Raw genomic sequence first — 19,955 nt, 5'->3', positions numbered from 1 at the left:
AACATGAGATCGTGTACAGTGGTTTGTTGTAAGAAATGACCAAAAGCACTTCAACAGATGGTCTTCATTTTAATTCCTTTGTAATCTCGACAAGTCACTCTTTTAACCTCCTGACGGTCTTCTGTGGAGTCCTGTTCTATTGGAGCCATTCATAGATGGCACAGATCAGAAGCCACCAACTCAGGCCACCAGGAGCGCATGATGGCTAGTTCTCCTGCCAAGCTCTGAGTGTCCTGCTCTCAGCTGACCCGCTTCTGGTTGGCGCTGCTCTAGAAGGGACTCCCGATTCTCCATAAATCCCACTCTACCATCAAGGGGTTCCCAACCTCTTTCAACCCTGAACCTGGCCAGGGTGTGTCCTTCCTCCTCGGATAGAGGCTGTACCTCAGCAAGACTTGGGCATCTGTTAGGATCCAAGCCAAGGGAAGCATTAGGCAGGTAAGTGTTAAGGCTGAGAATAAGGCAAAGCAAGTGTTTGCAGCCCATAGAACGGAGAGAAGATGAGTCTAACCATAGCCCCGCTGCTGACTCAGGGTCTCTTGGCCCCATCCTCACATCTACTTCCAGCTCTATCTGTCTGAATGGTCTTAGGTCCAACTGGTCTCTTAAATGTAGTCAGGGAATACAGAGTATATGAGGGGGGCAGTGGTGACTTAACAACCTGGGCTTCTTGTTCGCCAGTCTCCAAGGAAACTGTAATGGGGACAGCAAGGATGCACACTCTTCTTTTTCAGGAACCTGTCCCCCTCCACCCCCATAAAGCATGCTTTTTGTTTACTTCCTCCTTCTCATCCTAACCAGAGAGAACCAGGTTGCATCTCCTGTGAGGTATTTATGCCCCAGTTTTAAAACGGGGGTGGGGATAAGGTTTGATTTGTCCTGTACCTCTCCTGCACGCCCTCAAGTGGGCAGAGGACACTGGCTATGGGACAGATTTACTGGCCTGGTGTGGAAGCTCATCCCTCCTTGGAGCCTTGGGATACCAGGCCTCAGGAGCAGTTAGTAGTGGGACATGCCACCAGTCACCTCTGCTGGAAGCTCGAGCCCTTGAGCCTAAGAAGCACTGGGAATTCTTTGTATCTTCTGAAGTACAAATATCAGTGTGGGAGGGAAATGACCAAAGAACGTGATTGAGGGCGACTCAAAAGATGTTCTCTGGAGAACACGAGGACTGAAAGTGAATCCCTGTCATTGAGTTAATGTAATGAAGGAGAACACGAGAGGCACCAACCAACCAACCAACCTAGTGAAGGGGAAGGGTTACAAAGAGAGGAGAAAGTCCCAAACTTGTGATGAGATTGTGTGGAAGAAGGCCTGGTGACACAGGGGCCGTCCATGCTGGTGACAGTGAGATGACAACAGGGCAGTTTCACACTGTTTGGCGTTTTATATGTTTTTCCATCTCTCTTCTTTTGCCTTCCCCTCCCTCTCAGTTTCTTTTTCGGCTTTAGGCACCCACGGCAAGCCTCGTGTCCTACACAAGAATGAACAGAAAGAGCCGTTGTTGCAGGTGGATTCTTCTGTTCGGAAGCGGTGGTTTGGTGTGTACTTTTGCTTTAAAACTGGTCTCTTTCCCACACATACAGAGTAAATCCCCACCTGCTTCAGTGAGCACGAGCTTCTGTAATTGGCCTGGTGAAACCTTCCCTGGGTGACACTGGCCGGACTCTCTGTCACATTCAAACTCATATTCTTTCAGCTTATCCCAACTTTCAAGCATGTGGGTTAAGAAACTGAGTAAGATCTGGTGCTCTGCCTCAAGATGACCCTACTGTTGGGTTGTAATTAATTTCTAACGTGTTTGCCATGACATTTCAATGATTGTATTTCTTCATGTATATATCCCTTCTCCCTCTTCGTCATTTATATTAATTGTTTTGGAAGAGCCCAGACAAACTGACTGAGGAGGTTTGAGTCCCAGTGTCTCACAACAAGCACCCTCCAGAGAGAGTCTGTTAGGTTCTGGAGGATAACAGGAAGCCCCCGTGGCCTCGTGGCAGTTTTCACACATCCCTAGAGCCCGCCAGTGGTCAGGGTGAGGCGGGCAGATGCTTCCACACACAGAAAATGGTTCTCAGTGTCCTTCTGGCTGGTGGCACCCCTGAAGCAAAGGCCAGACAGAGACAGCCAACTAGGGCACCATCTTTATCTTGTATGATACACGTGACTACTTCACTTCTCACTGGCCAAGGAGATGTAGCGGGTCAGAGATTCCAGAGGCTTTCAGAATAGCGAATTTCCTGAGCTTACGTCTTGAGCCATAGAAGTTTGTAGGAACATCTCCATGAACCCATGCCTGAGGCCCATTGTCCAGGGGGACCAAGCTGCTAAGAAGAGCAGGGGTCGGGGGGCTGTTTGGGCAGTTAGAACCAGCCTGTTGTCCTGCAGTCACCCTGGAACAGTGGGTAGCACTCCTGCGCCAGGTCCAAGAGGAGGCCCACCGAGCAGGGCCTTGTAAGCAGGTGACGTGCATTAAATAAAATGGTTTACAGTGCCTATCTCACTGCCCTAGGTCCTCATTTCCCACCATTTAGTTGCCTTTCGAAGGAAGCTGAATTAGAAGAATGAGGTTTAAAATAATCACCAATTTGGCTCCTCCTCTTGAGGACAGGCCCCCAAGGGGATGACAGGGTGAGGAGAGAGCAAGGAGGATCTTAGGATGAAGGGCGGAGGGTGAAGTCACTGGTACCGGGACAGTGTTATCGAGTGGGGGCTGCAGGAGGAAGAGGAGGGAAGGAATCATATTTATTAAGCAGCAAAGCCAAGTTCAAGGCTTCATTTATTCTGTTAAATCTTCATCTCAGCTCTATGAGGCTGGTATTAAGAGCCCCATGTCAAAGAGGATGGGTTAACTCACAGATGAAGGTGGGGTCAGACATGTTAAGTCAACTGCCAAGGTCACAGGGGCAGTAGATGGCCCTGCCCCGAACTGACCCAGCTCTGTCCAGCCAGGTCAGCTGTTTCTCCAATTTTACAGGGAATCAGAATCACCGAAGGAGCTTGGAAACCATGTGGTTGCAGGCCTCCACACCAGAGGTCCTGATCTCTGGGACCCAGGACTCTGCATTTCTGAAACTAGCCCAAGTGCTTCTGAAGCAGCTGCTCTGCAGAGCCCCGTTTGGGAAGGGCCACATCTTCCTTTGGGATACCAGGGACTGTTAACTCAGGGATCACTTCAGCAAAGAAAGCCCGAACCCCCAGGTATGCTCAATTTCTCTTTCTCCTTCTGTGTATAACCCTCAGCACTCTTAACCGGCACTTGTTCTCAGGAGGGATATAATCGAACCGTACAGGATTGGCAGTTCCGTTCAGGGCTGGAATGTGAAGACAGTTTGCGCAAGCACACTTGGCAGATTTGGGTAGAGACAGAGGCAGGTGGACAACTGATGCGCAGTCCCGTAGGTCCTGACCAGTAGAGCTGCTGCTTGTGTTCACGATTTAAAGGATGTCTTGACTGTAATTTTCCTAGTATCTGACTGAATTGGACACTGACTGTGGTTCTACGTATACGGTGCAGAGTGCCACCTAATGGAACCTCATGGGTGTTGCCGGTCTGCTACTGAGACCCTTGGCTAGGTCTCCCAAGTGGGGTGTGGGAAGAAAATATAAGAATAGATATAATCATCTTTTAGAAAGTGTGTCTGTGGCTGTTTTATCATATACCCAGTGTATTAATACAGAAATAGGTAGGGCTGTGTGTTCAATGTTGTTTATTGATGAGACGGCAATGTCAAAAATATTGGAGAGCACAGACTATCAAATCTTTGTTTTGACCACTTATTTCCATTGCTTTGATTTGGTGTCTCAAGATGGGGCTGGCCGTGCATTGCCCTTTGCACGTGCAGGCATAGATGAAAAACCTGAGTTAACCGGGTGAGCGGCCTTCTTTTCCGTACGACACATTTCCTCTTTTCATACAGCATGGCCCGCATGTTAAACCGTGGTTTTTGTAGCAGTGACACCCTCTTAGCATCCCTGTAGTGCCCTCTGTCGCTCTCTCGATTCCAGTCTCACTCACTGAGCACTCTCTCCGTCTCTCCTGTTTCTGAGTAACCTAACTACTAACTGTTTTCCTCCACCACCCCCTCATCCCCACCCCAGCCCATAAATGGCATCTTTAAAGCCTGCTGTAATTTAATAGTTTGAGGATTAGCTGTCTTTTTCATCCTACTTAACTGTGAGTTCATGAAAACTGTCTCTGGGTGGGCATGATGCTTGGGGGCTTCATGCCCGCTTCCCACAGGCAACATTAAGCAAGTCAAAGATGATGGAATGCTCACTTGCTATTATACATATATAGAACATTCCTCATACAGTGAATATTTTTAATCTTTTTCGTTTAGCGTACAGTATCTGGGAATTTTCTTCTACTAGCCATTTCTGCTGTGTATAAAGTTTATGCTCAACATTTCATGTATTATATTCATATATTAAAATTTTTTTAATTTAAAGGGTGATACTTAGTTAGCTCTTCCATGCATTACGTATTCTCAATCACTATTTGGTCTCCTCTTGTTTTCTTTGAATTTAAGTCCATCAGACTTTCCAGAAATGTCTCAGATACCCAGAGTTCATTTCTGTAGGCTTTTTATTAAATATATTTTTTTCATTTTCCATAATCTTTCTACCATGAGAACGCTGACCACTTCCTGCTTAAAACTTATCGGAGGAAAGTCCCTTTTTCTTGATCCAAGTTCCCATATTTCCCTAGTTCTGCTTTTTCCTGTGATCCTGCAAGAAGAAGAAGAAAAGCCAGAAGTATGAAGGAGTGCCACGTTCATTTGCATAGGACCCTGTGATGCTTCTTTACCTCCAAGAATCAGAATTGAGTTCTTCCCGTTCTCACCCCTCCCCACCTCCTGATATTTCCACTGACTCTAGGTATAATTGGTTTTCTCCATTGTCACACGTGAGTTTACATTTTTCCTGATATAGCCTGTTTTCATAAAACTTCTTTTAGAAAGCTCTGTTGAGAGAGACCATACCGAGGTTTATATACAAAAGTATAAAGTGCTTTCTTCCGAGAATGTGATGGGCAGGGTTGATCTCTCCCTAAGCGGCGCTGGACACCAAAGTTGCACCAAGTCCAGCCTTGGTGAAGTTCACTTGGAAATTTAGGATTCCATTTAGAAAGGGAAGTTTTCAGAGTTGTTGGGGTCTGCGGGAAGCCTGGTTACTTACACCTCTCTCCAGCTGAGCAATACACACCGGCGTCAGGTGGGGGTTAAGACCCAGCATTTGCTAAATTTGATGCCCATAGCTTGCGTTTGTCGTCTTATAACTCTCCAATCCCTCTGGCTCCATTGAGTTGCTCCGCCCAGCTACAGATAGAAAAGAAGAAGGAATACAAGCTTTCAACCCAGAGCGAGGGCGCCCTGCCTCAGGGCGGTAGAAACAAGGAGGGGGTGTGCTCTGCTCTGCTCGGGCTGCCCCTAGAGAACAAGAGCCAGGAGGAGACTGGAACAAACAGGCGCAGTGACCATTTCCCCACTGTCGCCAATCCGACAAGTCGTTCTGTCTCCCGTGAGAAGCGTAGGAAGGGGTAAAAGGAAAGAAGGTCTAGTCACCATCCTTCCCCATTTCAGGAGTTGATGTCACAGTGTAAAGAGAAGAGAAAACTCCTTCCAAAGTGCCATTCTGAATCAATGATAAATGAGTAAAATCTCAATTAAATGAACTATACTAATAAATTAGTCTGTAAAACGTCAGGCCGTGCTTGGATTCATGAAATGAAGAAGACTCTTCTTTTAAAAGCCTAAGACCAAAACTTACAGGTTTCTCATCCTTACAGGAGAGAGAGAGTCCTTACCTTCAGGGGCGCTAGAGGTATCATTTCTAAGACTCTATACTATTGATTGGGTTCCATAATTTCAGCATTTATGAGATAGTGTAGGATGTAGTTATTTAGAATTTGTATTCTGCGTTATATTGATGTAGTATTTAGAAGCTGTCAGTTGTACTCATTCATTCATTCACTCATTCATTCATTCATTTTATTCAGGCAGTCAATAAATACTATTGTGTGCACACCATGGACCAGGCATGGTGCTAGGGGCTGAGGAGACCCTGGTGAGCAAAAATAGAAATATTCCCTGTTTCCCCAGAGCTTATTCAGAAACTCATCAATCAGATAGTCGTGTTGAGGGGGATTCAAGTGCTTTGAAGGAAAGGAAGAATGTTCTAGAAGATTATGTAATTCTCATGTTACACATCAGAGAACTGAGTCCGATTGGGGAGCAGAAGGCACAGGCTGTCTAAGGAAAGCCACCGAGCTGAGATGTAAAAAATGAGTTAACTGAACAAGACAGCATTGGAAGAGGACCGTGTTTGGAGGTAGGACATCACAAGTGTGGCTTCGTAATATTGAATTGGGGAGCTTTCCAATACCCAAACTGGAGATGCTGAGTCAGTAGTTGGCCACAGTCTATGGAGCTAAGAAAGAGAGCTGAGCTAGAGATGCGTAGTTCAAGTCTCCTGCGGCAATGACAGTGACGGACACCTTGTGCAGAAATGATGTAGTCTAGGGACTTGCTATTCAAACAGTGGTCCCTGGACCAACATCGTCAGCGCCTCCTGGGAGTTCCTTAGAAAAGCCCCACTTTGTACCTGATAAATCAGAATCTGAATTTCAGCAACAGACCTAGGTGGTTGCCAGGCATTTTACAGTTTAAGAAGCACTGCCCTTATTAACCTCAGCGCTACTGACAAAGCATTCTTTATTGGGATGAGGTGTCTGTGTGTTGGGGGGGGAGCTTTTGAGGGGAGAGCTGTCCTGTGCATTGTAGGGTATTTAGCATCCCCAACCTCTACCCACTAGGCGCCACGAGCATCTCCCCTTCCCTCCCCTCCCCTGGAGTTGTGAAAACTACAAATACTCTGCCAAACGTCCCTTGGGGGACAAGATACACCTCCCCTCAGTTGAGAACCACTGAGCTAAGGGCAAGGTATGGAGTAAATGGAAAGATGACGGGAATTGAGCTTTGAAGAATTCTAATTGTTCGCAGCTGGCAGAAGATGAGCCTGAAAAGGACAATGAAAAGGAGGAGACAGAGAGAGAAGAAAAACGAGGAGAGCAGTGTCTAAGAAATCAAGGAAGCAAGGATGATGAGGACGGTGTCACATGCCACTGAGATGAAGATGAGGACTGCAAAGTGTCCATTTAATTGAGAGAAATGGAAGTGACCCTCGGGAAGCTTGTTAGAAATACAGAGTCTCAGGTCCCCCCCCCGAAACCTCCTGAATCAGAATCTACGTACGTTTGAACAAGAGCCCCAGGTCCCCAGGCGATTCCTACACACACATTAAAGTCTGCTAACAGAGCCTTAGGTAAGTCTTTAAGCTAGTTTAGTAGTGAAGGAGAGGAAACAAGATGCTGTGCAATTGTATCTACAACCGGTTTGCTACATGTGACTGCCTTAAATATACTTAGTGTCTATAAATAGATTTAAAGGAACCACATATGGTTGAACATGTCACATATTTAAACAGGAAAGTGCAATTTCCAAACTCATAAATCAGAACTCTGGTTGCACTCCTGTTTTCAAGGTACTTGATGGCTTCAGAATTTCATGATTTTATTAAAGTCTCAAGTACAGCCGTTACTTTATACTTTCATGCAGGCGGTTAGTGCCCATGAACAAATGAACATGTGTTTGCAACTAATTGGCTTTCATAAAAGAAGAATATTTAGTATAGTTTGGTGTAAACAGAATCTTAATATTTTTACTAATTGTGTTTCTATCAGTGGACGTGCTGTTGACGTGTATTACTCTAGACGGGCGGTTTTCTTTTTCTTTTTTCCCCAATTTTATTGAGACATAATTGGCAAATAAAAATTGTATATATTGAAGGTGTACAATGTGATGGTTTGATATATGTATATATTGTGAAATGATTACCACACATCCGTCACCTGAAGTAGTTACCAATTTTGGCAGTGTGTGGTGAGAACACTTAACATCTACTCTCAGCAAATTTCAAGTGTGAGATACAGTTTTATTAACTGTGATCATCATGCTGTGTATTTGATCCTCAGAGCTTACTCATCTTATGACTGACAGTTTGTACCCTTTGACTAACATCTTCCCGTTGGCCTTAGTGCCACCCTCGCCCCATTCTACTCCCTGATTCTGAGTTTGACTATTTTAGATTCCACCTATAAAGACACCGTACAGTATTTGTCTTTCTCTGTCCGACTTATTTCACTTAGCATAATGCCCTAGACGTTCATCCGTGTTGTTCCAAATGGTAGAATTTGCTTCATTTTTATGGCTGTATATATATATCTCACATTTTCTTTATCCATTCATCCATCAGTGGACACTTAGGTTTTTTCCATATCTTGACTAGAGTGAACAATGCTTCAATGAACACGAGGGTGCAGATACCTTTTCAAATTAGTGTTTTCGTTTTCTTCGGATAAATACGCAAAACTGGAATTACTGGATCACATGGTAACTCTATTTTTAATTTTTTGAGGAACCTCCGTACTGTTTTCCATAGTGGCTGCACCAATGTACATTCTCACCAACAGTGCACAAGGGTTCCTTTTTGTCTACATCCTCGCCAACACTTGTTATTTCTTGTTTTTTTTGATAACGGCCATTCTAGCTGGTATGAGGGGTTATCTCATTGTGGTTTTGATTTGTGTTTCCCCGATGACTACTGATGCCCAGCACCCTTTCATGTACCTATTGGCGATTTGTATGTCTTCTTTGGAAAAACGTCTATTCAGATCCTCTGTCCATTTTTAAGTTGACTGTTCGCTTTTTGCTATCGAGTTGTATGAGTTCCTTATGTATTTTGGATATTAACCCCTAATCAGATGAATGGTTTGCGAGTATTTTCTCCTGTTTTATAGATTGCCTTTTCATTTTGCCGACGTTTTTCTTTGCTGTGCGGAAACTCTTTAGTTTGATGTAGTCCCACTTGCTGATCTTTGCTTTTGTTGCTTGTGCTTCTGGTGTCATATCCAAAAAAACACTGACCAGTGTCAAGGAGGTTTTTTGCTATGTTTTCCTCAAGGAGTTTTACGGGTTTAAGTCCTATATTTAAGGGTTTAATCCATGCAAACACACAGGTGTAAGACCACCCTGTCCCATCAATAACAAGGGCTACAACTGCAGAGAGTCTCAGGCTGGGGACAATACCATGCCATCCCAGAAGGGAGGAGATATTTATTGTGAGACAGTCCTGGTGATTCAGATCTGTTTCCCCACTTGCTACGGTGGTTCTTAATCTTGGCTGTCGTTGAAATTACCTGAGGTTCTTCAAAAATCCCCATGCCTGGGCCCCACCAATGAAGCTTCTGATTTAATTGGTCTGGGGGAGAGCCTGGGCGTTTGGATTTGAAATCTTGCAGGTGATTCCAATATGCAGGCAACCGGTTCTCAGAGTTGAGCGTGCGTCAGAGTCACCTGAGGGGCTTGTTAAACCTCGGATTGCTGGGTCCCACATCAGTTTCTGATTCGGTAGGTCTGAAGTTGGAGCCTGAGAATTTGCATCTCTAACAAGCTGGGCCCGGGGGCTGCTGATGCTACTGAGTGGTCCTCAAACTTCATTGGCTCTGCGCTCGAGCTCCTGAGTTTCTTGAGTCCTGACATTTGCATTTTAAATAAGAGCTAGAAGATCCCAATGCACGTGATCTAGATGCAAACCCTTGCAAAGCCGTGCCCTAGGGGCTAAGGTCGCACTGGGAGGCTCAGTCATCTTTGAGATTGTCATCTGTTTTCTTTCCTTTTCCTTCATTCCCATTCACGCTGACCTTAAGCTCTGTGCCCATTGCCTCGGGGGACATGTGCGGGGTAAGTGAGTTCTTGGGGTTTTGTCTTCTAAAAGCCTAATAGTCTTAGGGGATCATGAGGGGTTTGTGAAGGTAAAGCTACTCAGGGACATCTGGGTCTCCAGGAATGGCAAAAGGCGAGGTTGCTTCTCCGCCTTTTTTTGGAGAGAGAAGCCGAGAGGGAAGGGAATGGGAGGGCTGGGGAGGCCTGTTGATTCAGAGAAAAGAGGGGACCTGCCAACTTCATGTGGAAGATGAAGACACACCCCTGTGTGTCACTACAGCAGAGCCGGAAACTGTGTACAATTCCTGGGAGGCAAGGGTCTGAGTTAACCTTCGGAAGAGTCAGGTAGGATGAAAGCTCAGGGCTAGAAACGAACTCGAATCATAGGAAATGAAGCTGTCTTTGTGTAGCTAGCAGTTGGTAGACTGACATTCACACCGGATACCTGTTCTACTCTTGGAACATTTTCCACCTGGCAATATTTCTTTTGTAATCTGGTTTTGTTTTGGTTTTGTTTTGTTTTCTCAAAATCTAACTCAGTAAGTGGATTTAGAATAGATACAGGGAAGTCTGAGCTTTATTTCACATCTTTCGTAACTTATGAAATTGACACTTCTCTAGCTTATTACTTAGTTAAAATTTTCTATCTATTCCCAAATGGGGGAGCAAAAGCTTCATGGTTTTGCTCTTCTTGCATCTTAAACCTTTGAGACCCATAGGGCAGATTATGAATAAAATTTGTTTTTATTTGGAGGCTTGGATTGTCCTAACCTGAAAGGGCCCCCAAACGAAGAATAAGACCTTTATACATGTGTAAATTTTTTTTTTTTTTTTTTTTTTTGCGGTACTCGGGCCTCTCACTGCCGTGGCCTCTCCCGTTGCGGAGCACAGGCTCCGGACGCGCAGGCTCAGCGGCCATGGCTCACGGGCCCAGCCGCTCTGCGGCATGTGGGATCCTCCCGAGCATCGGCAGGCGGACTCCCAACCACTGCGTCACCAGGGAAGCCCCTATACATGTGTAGTTTATTAACCTTTGCAGCAGTGTAAAATTTTATACTCAATTTATCCCATGTATATCACACAAAAAGGACTCCTCTGCCTGTTCAGGAAGGGAAATACTGGGTAGGGTGCGCCACCTGGTGGCAGGATGGTTATTAACTCCTTTGCCATGGGCTGGGTTTTGCAGAAGTAATTTCTGACCCTGAAGGCGGTTCTGAAGTCCCTTGGACGTGGCAGATCCAGAAAGGGAGAAACAGAACTGGTTTCCTCCAACTCTAAAAGCCCCACGTTGAGAGAGATGAAGGTTGGGAAAAGAGGATTTGAAGGAAAGAGGAAAGAAAGACAAGTTGGGGTGCGGAGAGGGAAGAAGGGGTCCTGGGGATTGTGAGGAATCCATTTAAGACCTTCTGGAGTCTTCCTCTCCATACCCAGCCTGGGGCCTCAAACCTAAGAGAATGTTCTCGTGCTTTCAGAGTGCCCTCATCTATGTGAATTAAGTGGCTGTCCCCCAAATCTTTTCGCGTGTTCTCAGCCTCTAGTATTGATACCCGCCCCCCCCACCAGCCGCGCTCCCCCCCAGTACCCAACCTCACCTCCTACATCAATGACAAAGAAATTGGAGACCCATTGACGTGCACTTCTTCAAATCCCCTCCCCTCAACATCAAAATATATTGTATGTAACTGTCCTCCGCACCAGCTCACAAAACCAAGATTCTTTCCACAAACAGCCTATCCTGTTTGCAAGGAGTGGTGGCCCTCCCTTAGGTGTCCCTTCCTCTTCCCCTTCCTAAGTTACAAGTCCACCCACCCCCGCTCCTGGTTCACGCCCTTTTGCCTACTTGCTTCATCAGATGTGCTCCATCTGTGGCATAATCACTCTCTTCCATCCTGCTGGCGTTTCTCCTCACCAGAACGTGGTTCTTCTAAAATTATTTTCCCTCCAAAGATGTTTGTTGTGACATTCAGGAGACAATATTTCTTTCTTTTTTATGGCTAAGTAATATTCCAGCGTGTCTGTGTGTGTGTGTGTGTGTGTGTGTGTGTGTGTGTGTACACGTATACACACACCACATCTTTTTCTTTTTGCCACACCATGCACGGGATCTTAGTTCCCTGACCAGGGATCGAACCCATGCCCCGTACAGTGGAAGCGCGGAGTCTTAACCACTGGACCGCCAGGGAAGTCCCTATACCACATCTTCTTAAGCCAGTCATCTGTTGATGGGCACTTGGGTTGCTTTCATGTCTTGGCTATTATAAGTAAAACACCTGAAGCTAACACAATATTGTAAGTCAACTATACTTCAATAAAAAAAATTTAGGACACCCAAGTGTCAGTCAGTAGGAGAGTCATTAAATAAAATGCTATGTCCATACAATGTATATAACATAACTATTAAGGTACAAAACAAAACAAAAATAATAAGACAGATCTATATATCTAAAATAGTGCTAGGTGAAAAAAAGTGGTAAAGAGCAGTGTATATCATATGATCCCATTTTTGTAAAAGAATTGTTTGTGATGATATGTCAGTACATACGTAGAAAAAATCTTGAAGAACATAGACCAAACTGTTAATAGTCATTATCTTTGAGGAGTGGAATTTGGAGGGCTTTCATCTATGTTGTACATTCCTGAATTTGAATGTTTAGAACTATGTAATATTGATAATATTATAATCAGAAAAGATTTACATATAATAAACGTCCCTTAATTCTACTAATATAATCCTCTGTGCTCCCCATTCATTTTCACCAACATTTGTCAACCGATAAGTATACAGGGCCAAGCTGGACAAATAAAACAGCCCCTGGGGGAATTCTGTGGCAGTCCAGTGGTTTGGACTCTGTGCTTTCACTGCCAAGGGCACGGGTTCAATCCCTGGTTGGGGAACTAGGATCCCACAAGCCTTGCGGCGTGGCCGAAAAAAAACAGCACTTGGGTTCAAAAGGTTTACGGTCTGATAGAGGATATAAGATGGACCTACCAAAATATAATCCAGGGCAGAATGTGACAAGCTCTACAGAGCTTTCGGTTCATTTGGGCGAATTACTGAACCTTTGCAAGCATGCTTCCTTCTCTAAAAGTGGAGATTTTAATAACCACCAAAACACAATGGGAAATGTACATGGGTAGTGCCTTAGGTGGGTGCCTGGCACAGAGGAGACGAAATGCCACGAGGCAGGGAGGGGCCTGGGGACTGAATACGGAGAGCGCACATCTGCTGGGTGGGCCTGGCCACGTGGGTGCCAGTTGAGATGGGCAGGACACGGACAGCTGTGCCCCAAATGCTCACGGCCGAGAGGCACCCACCCGTCACAGAATGCAAGCTCCTGTGATTCACAGCGCTGGGGTGAGGTGGGGCAAGGACAGACCTCTACAGGCGCAGCAAGAGGCTGCAGAGTTGGGAAAGGCATAGGCCCTTCTCAAGGAGTGAAGGGCGGTCACGTCAACTGAAGAGCAGGACTGAGGTCCACAGCTTTTGAGAGGGACCATTGGGAAAGATTGGATTAAGACTGCAGAGAAACCTGCTTCCTGGCTCATGGGTCCATGCTTACGGTGGAGTTGGAGCCGAGATAATGGTCATCAGTGCACTCCTTCTGGAAAGTTCATCTGGTGTGCTGGGGTTGGTGCTGGGAGGTGGTCATGTTTGGTCTCATCCTCCGCTACTGTTCAGCCCCTTAGAAGCCAGCTTTTGATTCTACCGCACTCAAAACTACTTTCTTGAGTGTCACCAATAATCTTCTCTTTGCCAGATTAGGTGACTTTTTATAAGTCCCTGCGATCCTGTGCATAGTTAGAATATTGGATAGTGGTTAAGAGCACAGTTCTGGAGCCAGAGGAACATGACTTTTTTTTTTTTTTAACATCTTTATTGGGGTATAATTGCTTTCCAATGGTGTGTTAGTTTCTGCTTTATAACAAAGTGAATCAGTTATACATATACATATGTTCCCATATCTCTTCCCTCTTGCGTCTCCCTCCCTCCCACCCTCCCCATCCCACCCCTCTAGGTGGTCACACAGCACCGAGCTGATCTCCCTGTGCTATGCGGCTGCTTCCCACTAGCTATCTACCTTACGTTTGGTAGTGTATATATGTCCATGCCTCTCTCTCGCTTTGTCACAGCTCACCCTTCCCCCTCCCCATATCCTCAAGTCCGTTCTCCAGTAGGTCTGTGTCTTTATTCCTGTCTTACCTCTAGGTTCTTCATGACATTTTTTTCCTTAAATTCCGTATATATGTGTTAGCATACGGTATTTGTCTTTCTCTTTCTGACTTACTTCACTCTGTATGACAGACTCTAGGTCTATCCACCTCATTACAAATAGCTCAGTTTCGTTTCTTTTTATGGCTGAGTAATATTCCATTGTAGATATGTGCCACATCTTCTTTATCCATTCATCCGATGATGGGCACTTAGGTTGTCTCCATCTCCGGGCTATCGTAAATAGAGCTGCAATGAACATTGTGGTACATGACTCTTTTTGAATTACGGTTTTCTCAGGGTATATGCCCAGTAGTGGGATTGCTAGGTCATATGGTAGTTCTATTTGTAGTTTTTTAAGGAACCTCCATACTGTTCTCCATAGTGGCTGAACCAATTCACATTCCCACCAGCAGTGCAGGAGTGTTCCCTTTTCTCCACACCCATTCCAGCATTTATTGTTTCTAGATTTTTTGGTGATGGCCATTCTGACTGGTGTGAGATGATATCTCATTGTAGTTTTGATTTGCATTTCTCTAATGATTAATGATGTTGAGCATCCTTTCATGTGTTTGTTGGCAGTGTGTATATCTTCTTTGGAGAAACGTCTATTTAGGTCTTCTGCCCATTTTTGGATTGGGTTGTTTGTTTTTTTGTTATTGAGCTGCATGAGCTGCTTGTAAATTTTGGAGATTAATCCTTTGTCAGTTGCTTCATTTGCAAATATTTTCTCCCATTCTGAGCATTGTCTTTTGGTCTTGTTTATGGTTTCCTTTGCTGTGCCAAAGCTTTGAAGTTTCATTAGGTCCCATTTGTTTATTTTTGTTTTTATTTCCATTTCTCTAGGAGGTGGGTCAAAAAGGATCTTGCTGTGATTTATGTCATAGAGTGTTCTGCCTATGTTTTCCTCTAAGAGTTTGATAGTTTCTGGCCTTACATTTAGGTCTTCAATCCATTTTGAGCTTATTTTTGTATATGGTGTTAGGGAGTGGTCTAATCTCATACTTTTACATGTACCTGTCCAGTTTCCCCAGCACCACTTATTGAAGAGGCTGTTCTGTCTCCACTGTACATTCCTGCCTCCTTTATCAAAGATAAGGTGACCATATGTGTGTGGGTTTATCTCTGGGCTTTCTATCCTGTTCCATTGATCTCTCCTTCTGTTTTTGTGCCAGTACCATACTGTCTTGATTACTGTAGCTTTGTAGTATAGTCTGAAGTCAGGGAGCCTGATTCCTCCAGGAACATGACTTTTTTAACCTCTTTGTGCTTCAGTTTCTTCGTATGAAAATTGGGAATAAATTGGGAATAATAGTCCCTCCATCACAGGGTTCCTGGGAGAGGTAAAGAAATTAATCAAGGAAAAATCCCCGGCACATAGTAAGCTCTGCTTAAGGGTCAGCCATGGCTACGAAACACATCCTTTCCTCCCCTCCCACCCTCCTCCGTTGTCTCTTCATCCCTCCCTCCCTTTATTCCCCAAACACTGAGCTTAGCTTCTACTATCCCCCAGCCACTGAGGTGGGTGCTCAAGGATAAAATGATAAAATGCCTGTCCTTAGGGAGCCCCCATCCAGAGTGGGGCACGGGCTAGTCAATTAATAAATGATAAGAGCCTTGAAAGAGGGAAGCAGAGGATGGCTTGGCCCTTTGGGAGCACAGAGCAGGAGGTCCACCCCAGCCATGAGTGGGGCTGATTCAGACACGCATCTCAGAGTTGGTGAGATGGGGCAGTGTGAGCGTGCGCCCAGAGGGGTGCATGAGCAGGACTTGGAAGGGGAAATGCAAGCGTGTCTGAAAGACGAGTGCTGGGTCAGAGGGGGGCTTGGCTCTTGAAGAGCTGGGAAGGGAGACAGAGCTCATCAGAAAGGGTCCCGTTGGTGATCCTAAGCAAGTTAGACCTTATATTGAAGGCAATGGGAAATCCTTTGGAGAGCTTTTGTAAGCAGGTAGCGTGGAGGGCAGTGGCTGAGGTGTTAAGAGCTGCATTCTAGAAGAACCATCCTCTTCTCTCTGTTTTTCCCAGTACTGTTTGGTCCAGGTTTGCCTCTTCCTTGGACTGCTCTTTGTCTGGCTTCTTTGGTAGCTCTACTTCCATCACCTTCACTCAACAAGGAATTTTTATTGAGTCCCTACTGTATGCCAGGCCCTGTGCAAGTAACCAGGACTGAGATAAGGACCACGATGGCCCACTTCGTTGTGTTCATTGCTTTCTGGACACATCATGAGTATCCACACCTTCTGCTTTTGATCCTCTGAAAACAGCTTTGTCTTTCCTCTTCTTGTTTTGAGCAAGAAAGTTCACATTTTATTTTACATATATTTGTATATAGAGACACATATGGAGAGAATCTTAACCTTACTCAGTTTATATAGTCACTTATTTTTAATATTTAAATAAACTTTTAAATTTTAGGATAGTTTTACATTTACAGAAAAGTTGCAAAGACAGTACACAGAGTTTCTGTGTACCCCACGCCTCGTTTCTCCTATCGTTAGCATCTTATATGATTATGGTACATTTGTCACAACAGACCAATATTGATACATTATTATCAATTAAACACCATACTTTATTCAGTTTTCATTAGGGAGGAGGATGTTTGTGTCTCGAGTGGGGGCTTTTCTGCTTCACTCATCCCGTTTGATCTAGGGACATCTGTCAAGACCTAAATGTGCTTTGGCAGACCTGGAGCAGCAAGAATTAATGTTGGTGTATACACAATCTGTCACTGGAAAGAGAAACTTGATGATAATGATGAGATTTTAATAAAAGAGGTGGGGAGTAAGAACAAAAGGTTGATGTGACCAGAAAACCCACCCTCATCGTCTTCTCAAAATTTTGATGGAGTACTTGATACTGCTGGGCTCTTCACTTAGGGCGTTCACGAAGGGAGAAGTTGAAAGAACACAAAAGCAGAAGTGGAGCAGTGAGAATTCCAAGAGTCCTCTCCAGCACCATTGCACTCCTGACCTTTGGCTTTGGTTCCCTCATCCATGAAATAAGGGGCCCTTCCACCTGTAGAGTGCTCTGGGTTTTTTGATGTCTTGGCCCATCATCGGGGGGACACTGACGTCAGGAAACACAGGAAGATGTTTCAACTGATGGAAAGATCGAGGTTTTCAGATAACTGATCTGCAACCTGTGACTGACTCAAGAAGGGAATTTGCAGAGGACTACAGGGACCTTGCCTTGTCCCTGTTTCTGGGTAGTCAGGGGTGCTATTGAAAGGATATGGTCCCATTCATCATGATGAAATGAGTTTCAGTTTGCTTTAGCTGGGCCACCGTGTACAGTTGCACAGGTTGTCCACTGCTCAAGGGTAGTTGGCCATATGACCAAGTGAGCCTGGAATCCAGCCCTACCTCCTCTTATGTAGCTCTGTGCCCTGATTTGAGGCTGCATCAGCCCACAGGAAGAGTGCGTTCAGCAAACTTTTGCATCCAGAAGGCTGCCATTTTCTAATGGGTACTGAGGCATTGTATAGACTAACACTTTAAGCTTTTGTTTGAAACGAGAAATGATAGTACAGATGGACAAGAACTTCTGCAGTGGGGATGCGCGCAGTGGGGTAGGAGTAAGTCAGGGCAAGTGGGTTACGGGGCTCAGGATTTAGCGAACCAGAGCAGGAGAACCAGGAGACCGACGATACCTGCTTCCGGCGGCCCATGTCACCTGTGTCCGCGCTGATCGGAAAAGGCAGCTTGCTGTCCCCTCAGGAGCTCTACACCTCAGTTTAAAACCAGGACAGGCTCATATCAGATCTGGCCTTGTGTAGAGGAATCCTTTTGTGTATTTCTTCATCGAAATCCTTTGCTTGAGAAATGTTTCTTTCACAACACCCCTTCCGCTTTAGCCTTTTTTGTATTTCATGTTGATTATTTTGGACAAACAACTGATTCCCAGCCCCTGATGTTGTCCTAGGTCTTGAGCCATGTCCAGGGTTTCACGGTATGTCCACACACGGGATTTCACTGCAGCCTTGATGGGTTGAAGCCATCTGCGGCCCTACGAGTGCAGTGGTGCTCATTGACGCCAGAGGAAAGGGTCACAGCCAGCGCCTTGAGTGGCCCTCCCGGCCTACTGCGGGAAACAGCCTAGAGGTGAGTGAAGTCCATGACAATGAGAGTAGTAACAATAATCCTAGCTCTGCTAGTTGAGTGTTCACTCTGTTAGGGACTGTTCTAAGGGTTCCGCAAGCATGATTTAATCCTTAAAGCCACCGTAAGAGAAAGATACTGTTATTCTTCTCCCCATTTGAGAGCTGAGAAAACTGAGGCTCAGAGAGGCTCAAGCACCCCAGAGGGTGGTTTGTGCGTCTGGGAAGTGCGTGCTGTCTGGTAGGTTTGCTAGGTGGAAGCACTTGATGACCGATCATCTCCATTTCGAAATAAAGATTTGAGTCAGCGTGGATGGCAAAGGGAAGAACCAGGGAAGAGCTGCCCGGAGCCCTGTGCCCTCACAGGGCAGGGCCGGGAGAGCAGACTGGGCCCCTGATAGCCAGTTTCTGGGCTTGGGCAGAGGGCCGGATCTTCGGACCACTTTCCACATGGGCTAAACTTCTGGTTTGCGGTGACTGTCCTGACCTGGTGTCAATTCCATTTTCATTTTCATCTTCTATGGTTACTGGCTTTGTGGAAAAGCCTGTGATGGCTCATTTGATTTTAATTAAGTAGCTCGTTTTTCTTGTTTGCCTGGCATGGGCACTGGACTGTTGGCAAGTATAACCCAAGTGTGCGCCATGCTTTATGTGATCCCAGCTGCCTGGTCTATGATTGGCCGACATTCTGTGGCCTGAAGGCCAGGCCCTGTGTGTCTGGCTTTTCTAGAAACGCTGATCGCTTTCCACTACTCCAATATTGGTCATTTTGACTTACTTTCTTAAACTTTATTTCCAAGCATATGTTTCAAGAGAAAGCAAGAGGCTGCGTGGCGGCCAGATGAGGTCTTTGAGGTGACTATTACCCAGGTTTTTGGTGAGCTCACGAAGCCACGGGCCGTGTTCTCTGACGTCATAGGAATCCCTTCCCACACCATGTGTCACGCCTTGAATCACCTGAGGGACCAGTGGTTAGAGGGTTTTCAAAGCCCGTACATTGTCTTACAGAGGTTATGCAAGAGAGGCAGACCAAGGGCTTGAGGGAAAAATGATAACAATAATGTGTGTGTGTGTGTGTGTGTGTGTGTGTGTGTGTGTGAGAGAGAGAGAGAGAGAGAGAGAGAGAGAGAGAAAGAGAAAATGTCAGTCCCTACCACCCTGTCCCCAATGTGGTTTCCTCCAGTTCAAGGAGAGGAAGGCAATATGAAGCACATTATATCCCATTCTAGACTATTCTTTTGGCCAGGGGTCAGCAAATATTTTCTGTAAAGTAAACATTTTAGGCTTTGCAGGCCAAGAGGCCAATTGAGGGCATTATGTAGGTCCTTATAGAATAAGAGAAAAGCACATTACACAATTATTTCATTGATAACATTTAAAACATTAATCATCAAATGCAGTTTTTGTACTATAGGTCTAATAATGAGAAGAATGGGATTCTTTGGTGGGGGGATGCTAACTTTTTGCCTCATTGGAGTTTACAGTTAGTGTTCTGTCTCATCAGATCGATGGCAGATGTTCATGTGTGAAAATCATTCTCTACTCCCTGGGCAGATTTGGCCCACACGCTGGAGTTTGCTGACTCCTGCTTGTGGCTAAACCTTCCAGGGCCTTCTCTGTGAGAGCTTAAAATCCAATTGACTTATCAGAGCAAATCAGGAAATTAAATTTTCCTGCCTCATGCTTCTGCTCATCCATTCACTCACTCATTCAGTGGACATTTATTGAGCTTATAATATGTGCCGGGTACTGGCCGAGGTGCAGGGACACCCAGGAGGGAGATGCACACTCTGTGGCCACTGCCTGGTGAGGGACCCATGCCCACCTCACCATGTGCTGTCCTGGAAATGTGTGGAACAA

General features: G+C 45.4%; 1 protein-coding gene across 1 annotated transcript in view; it reads left to right on the top strand.

Annotated features, from left to right (window-relative positions):
* TLR8 (toll like receptor 8) overlaps positions 1-19,955 on the top strand; it is a 61,598-nt gene that overhangs the window by 21,188 nt on the left and 20,455 nt on the right. The window contains exons 2-3 of the mRNA XM_029240263.1: positions 2,978-3,201; positions 17,921-18,099. The gene's annotated coding sequence lies outside the window, so the exon portion shown is untranslated. The remainder of the gene's footprint in view (positions 1-2,977; positions 3,202-17,920; positions 18,100-19,955) is intronic.

Source organism: Monodon monoceros, unplaced genomic scaffold (assembly GCF_005190385.1).
Source record: "Monodon monoceros isolate NGI ecotype Baffin Bay Population unplaced genomic scaffold, NGI_Narwhal_1 Super_Scaffold_22, whole genome shotgun sequence".
Classification (NCBI taxonomy): domain Eukaryota; kingdom Metazoa; phylum Chordata; class Mammalia; order Artiodactyla; family Monodontidae; genus Monodon; species Monodon monoceros.
This window is presented reverse-complemented; position numbering and strand designations above follow the sequence as displayed.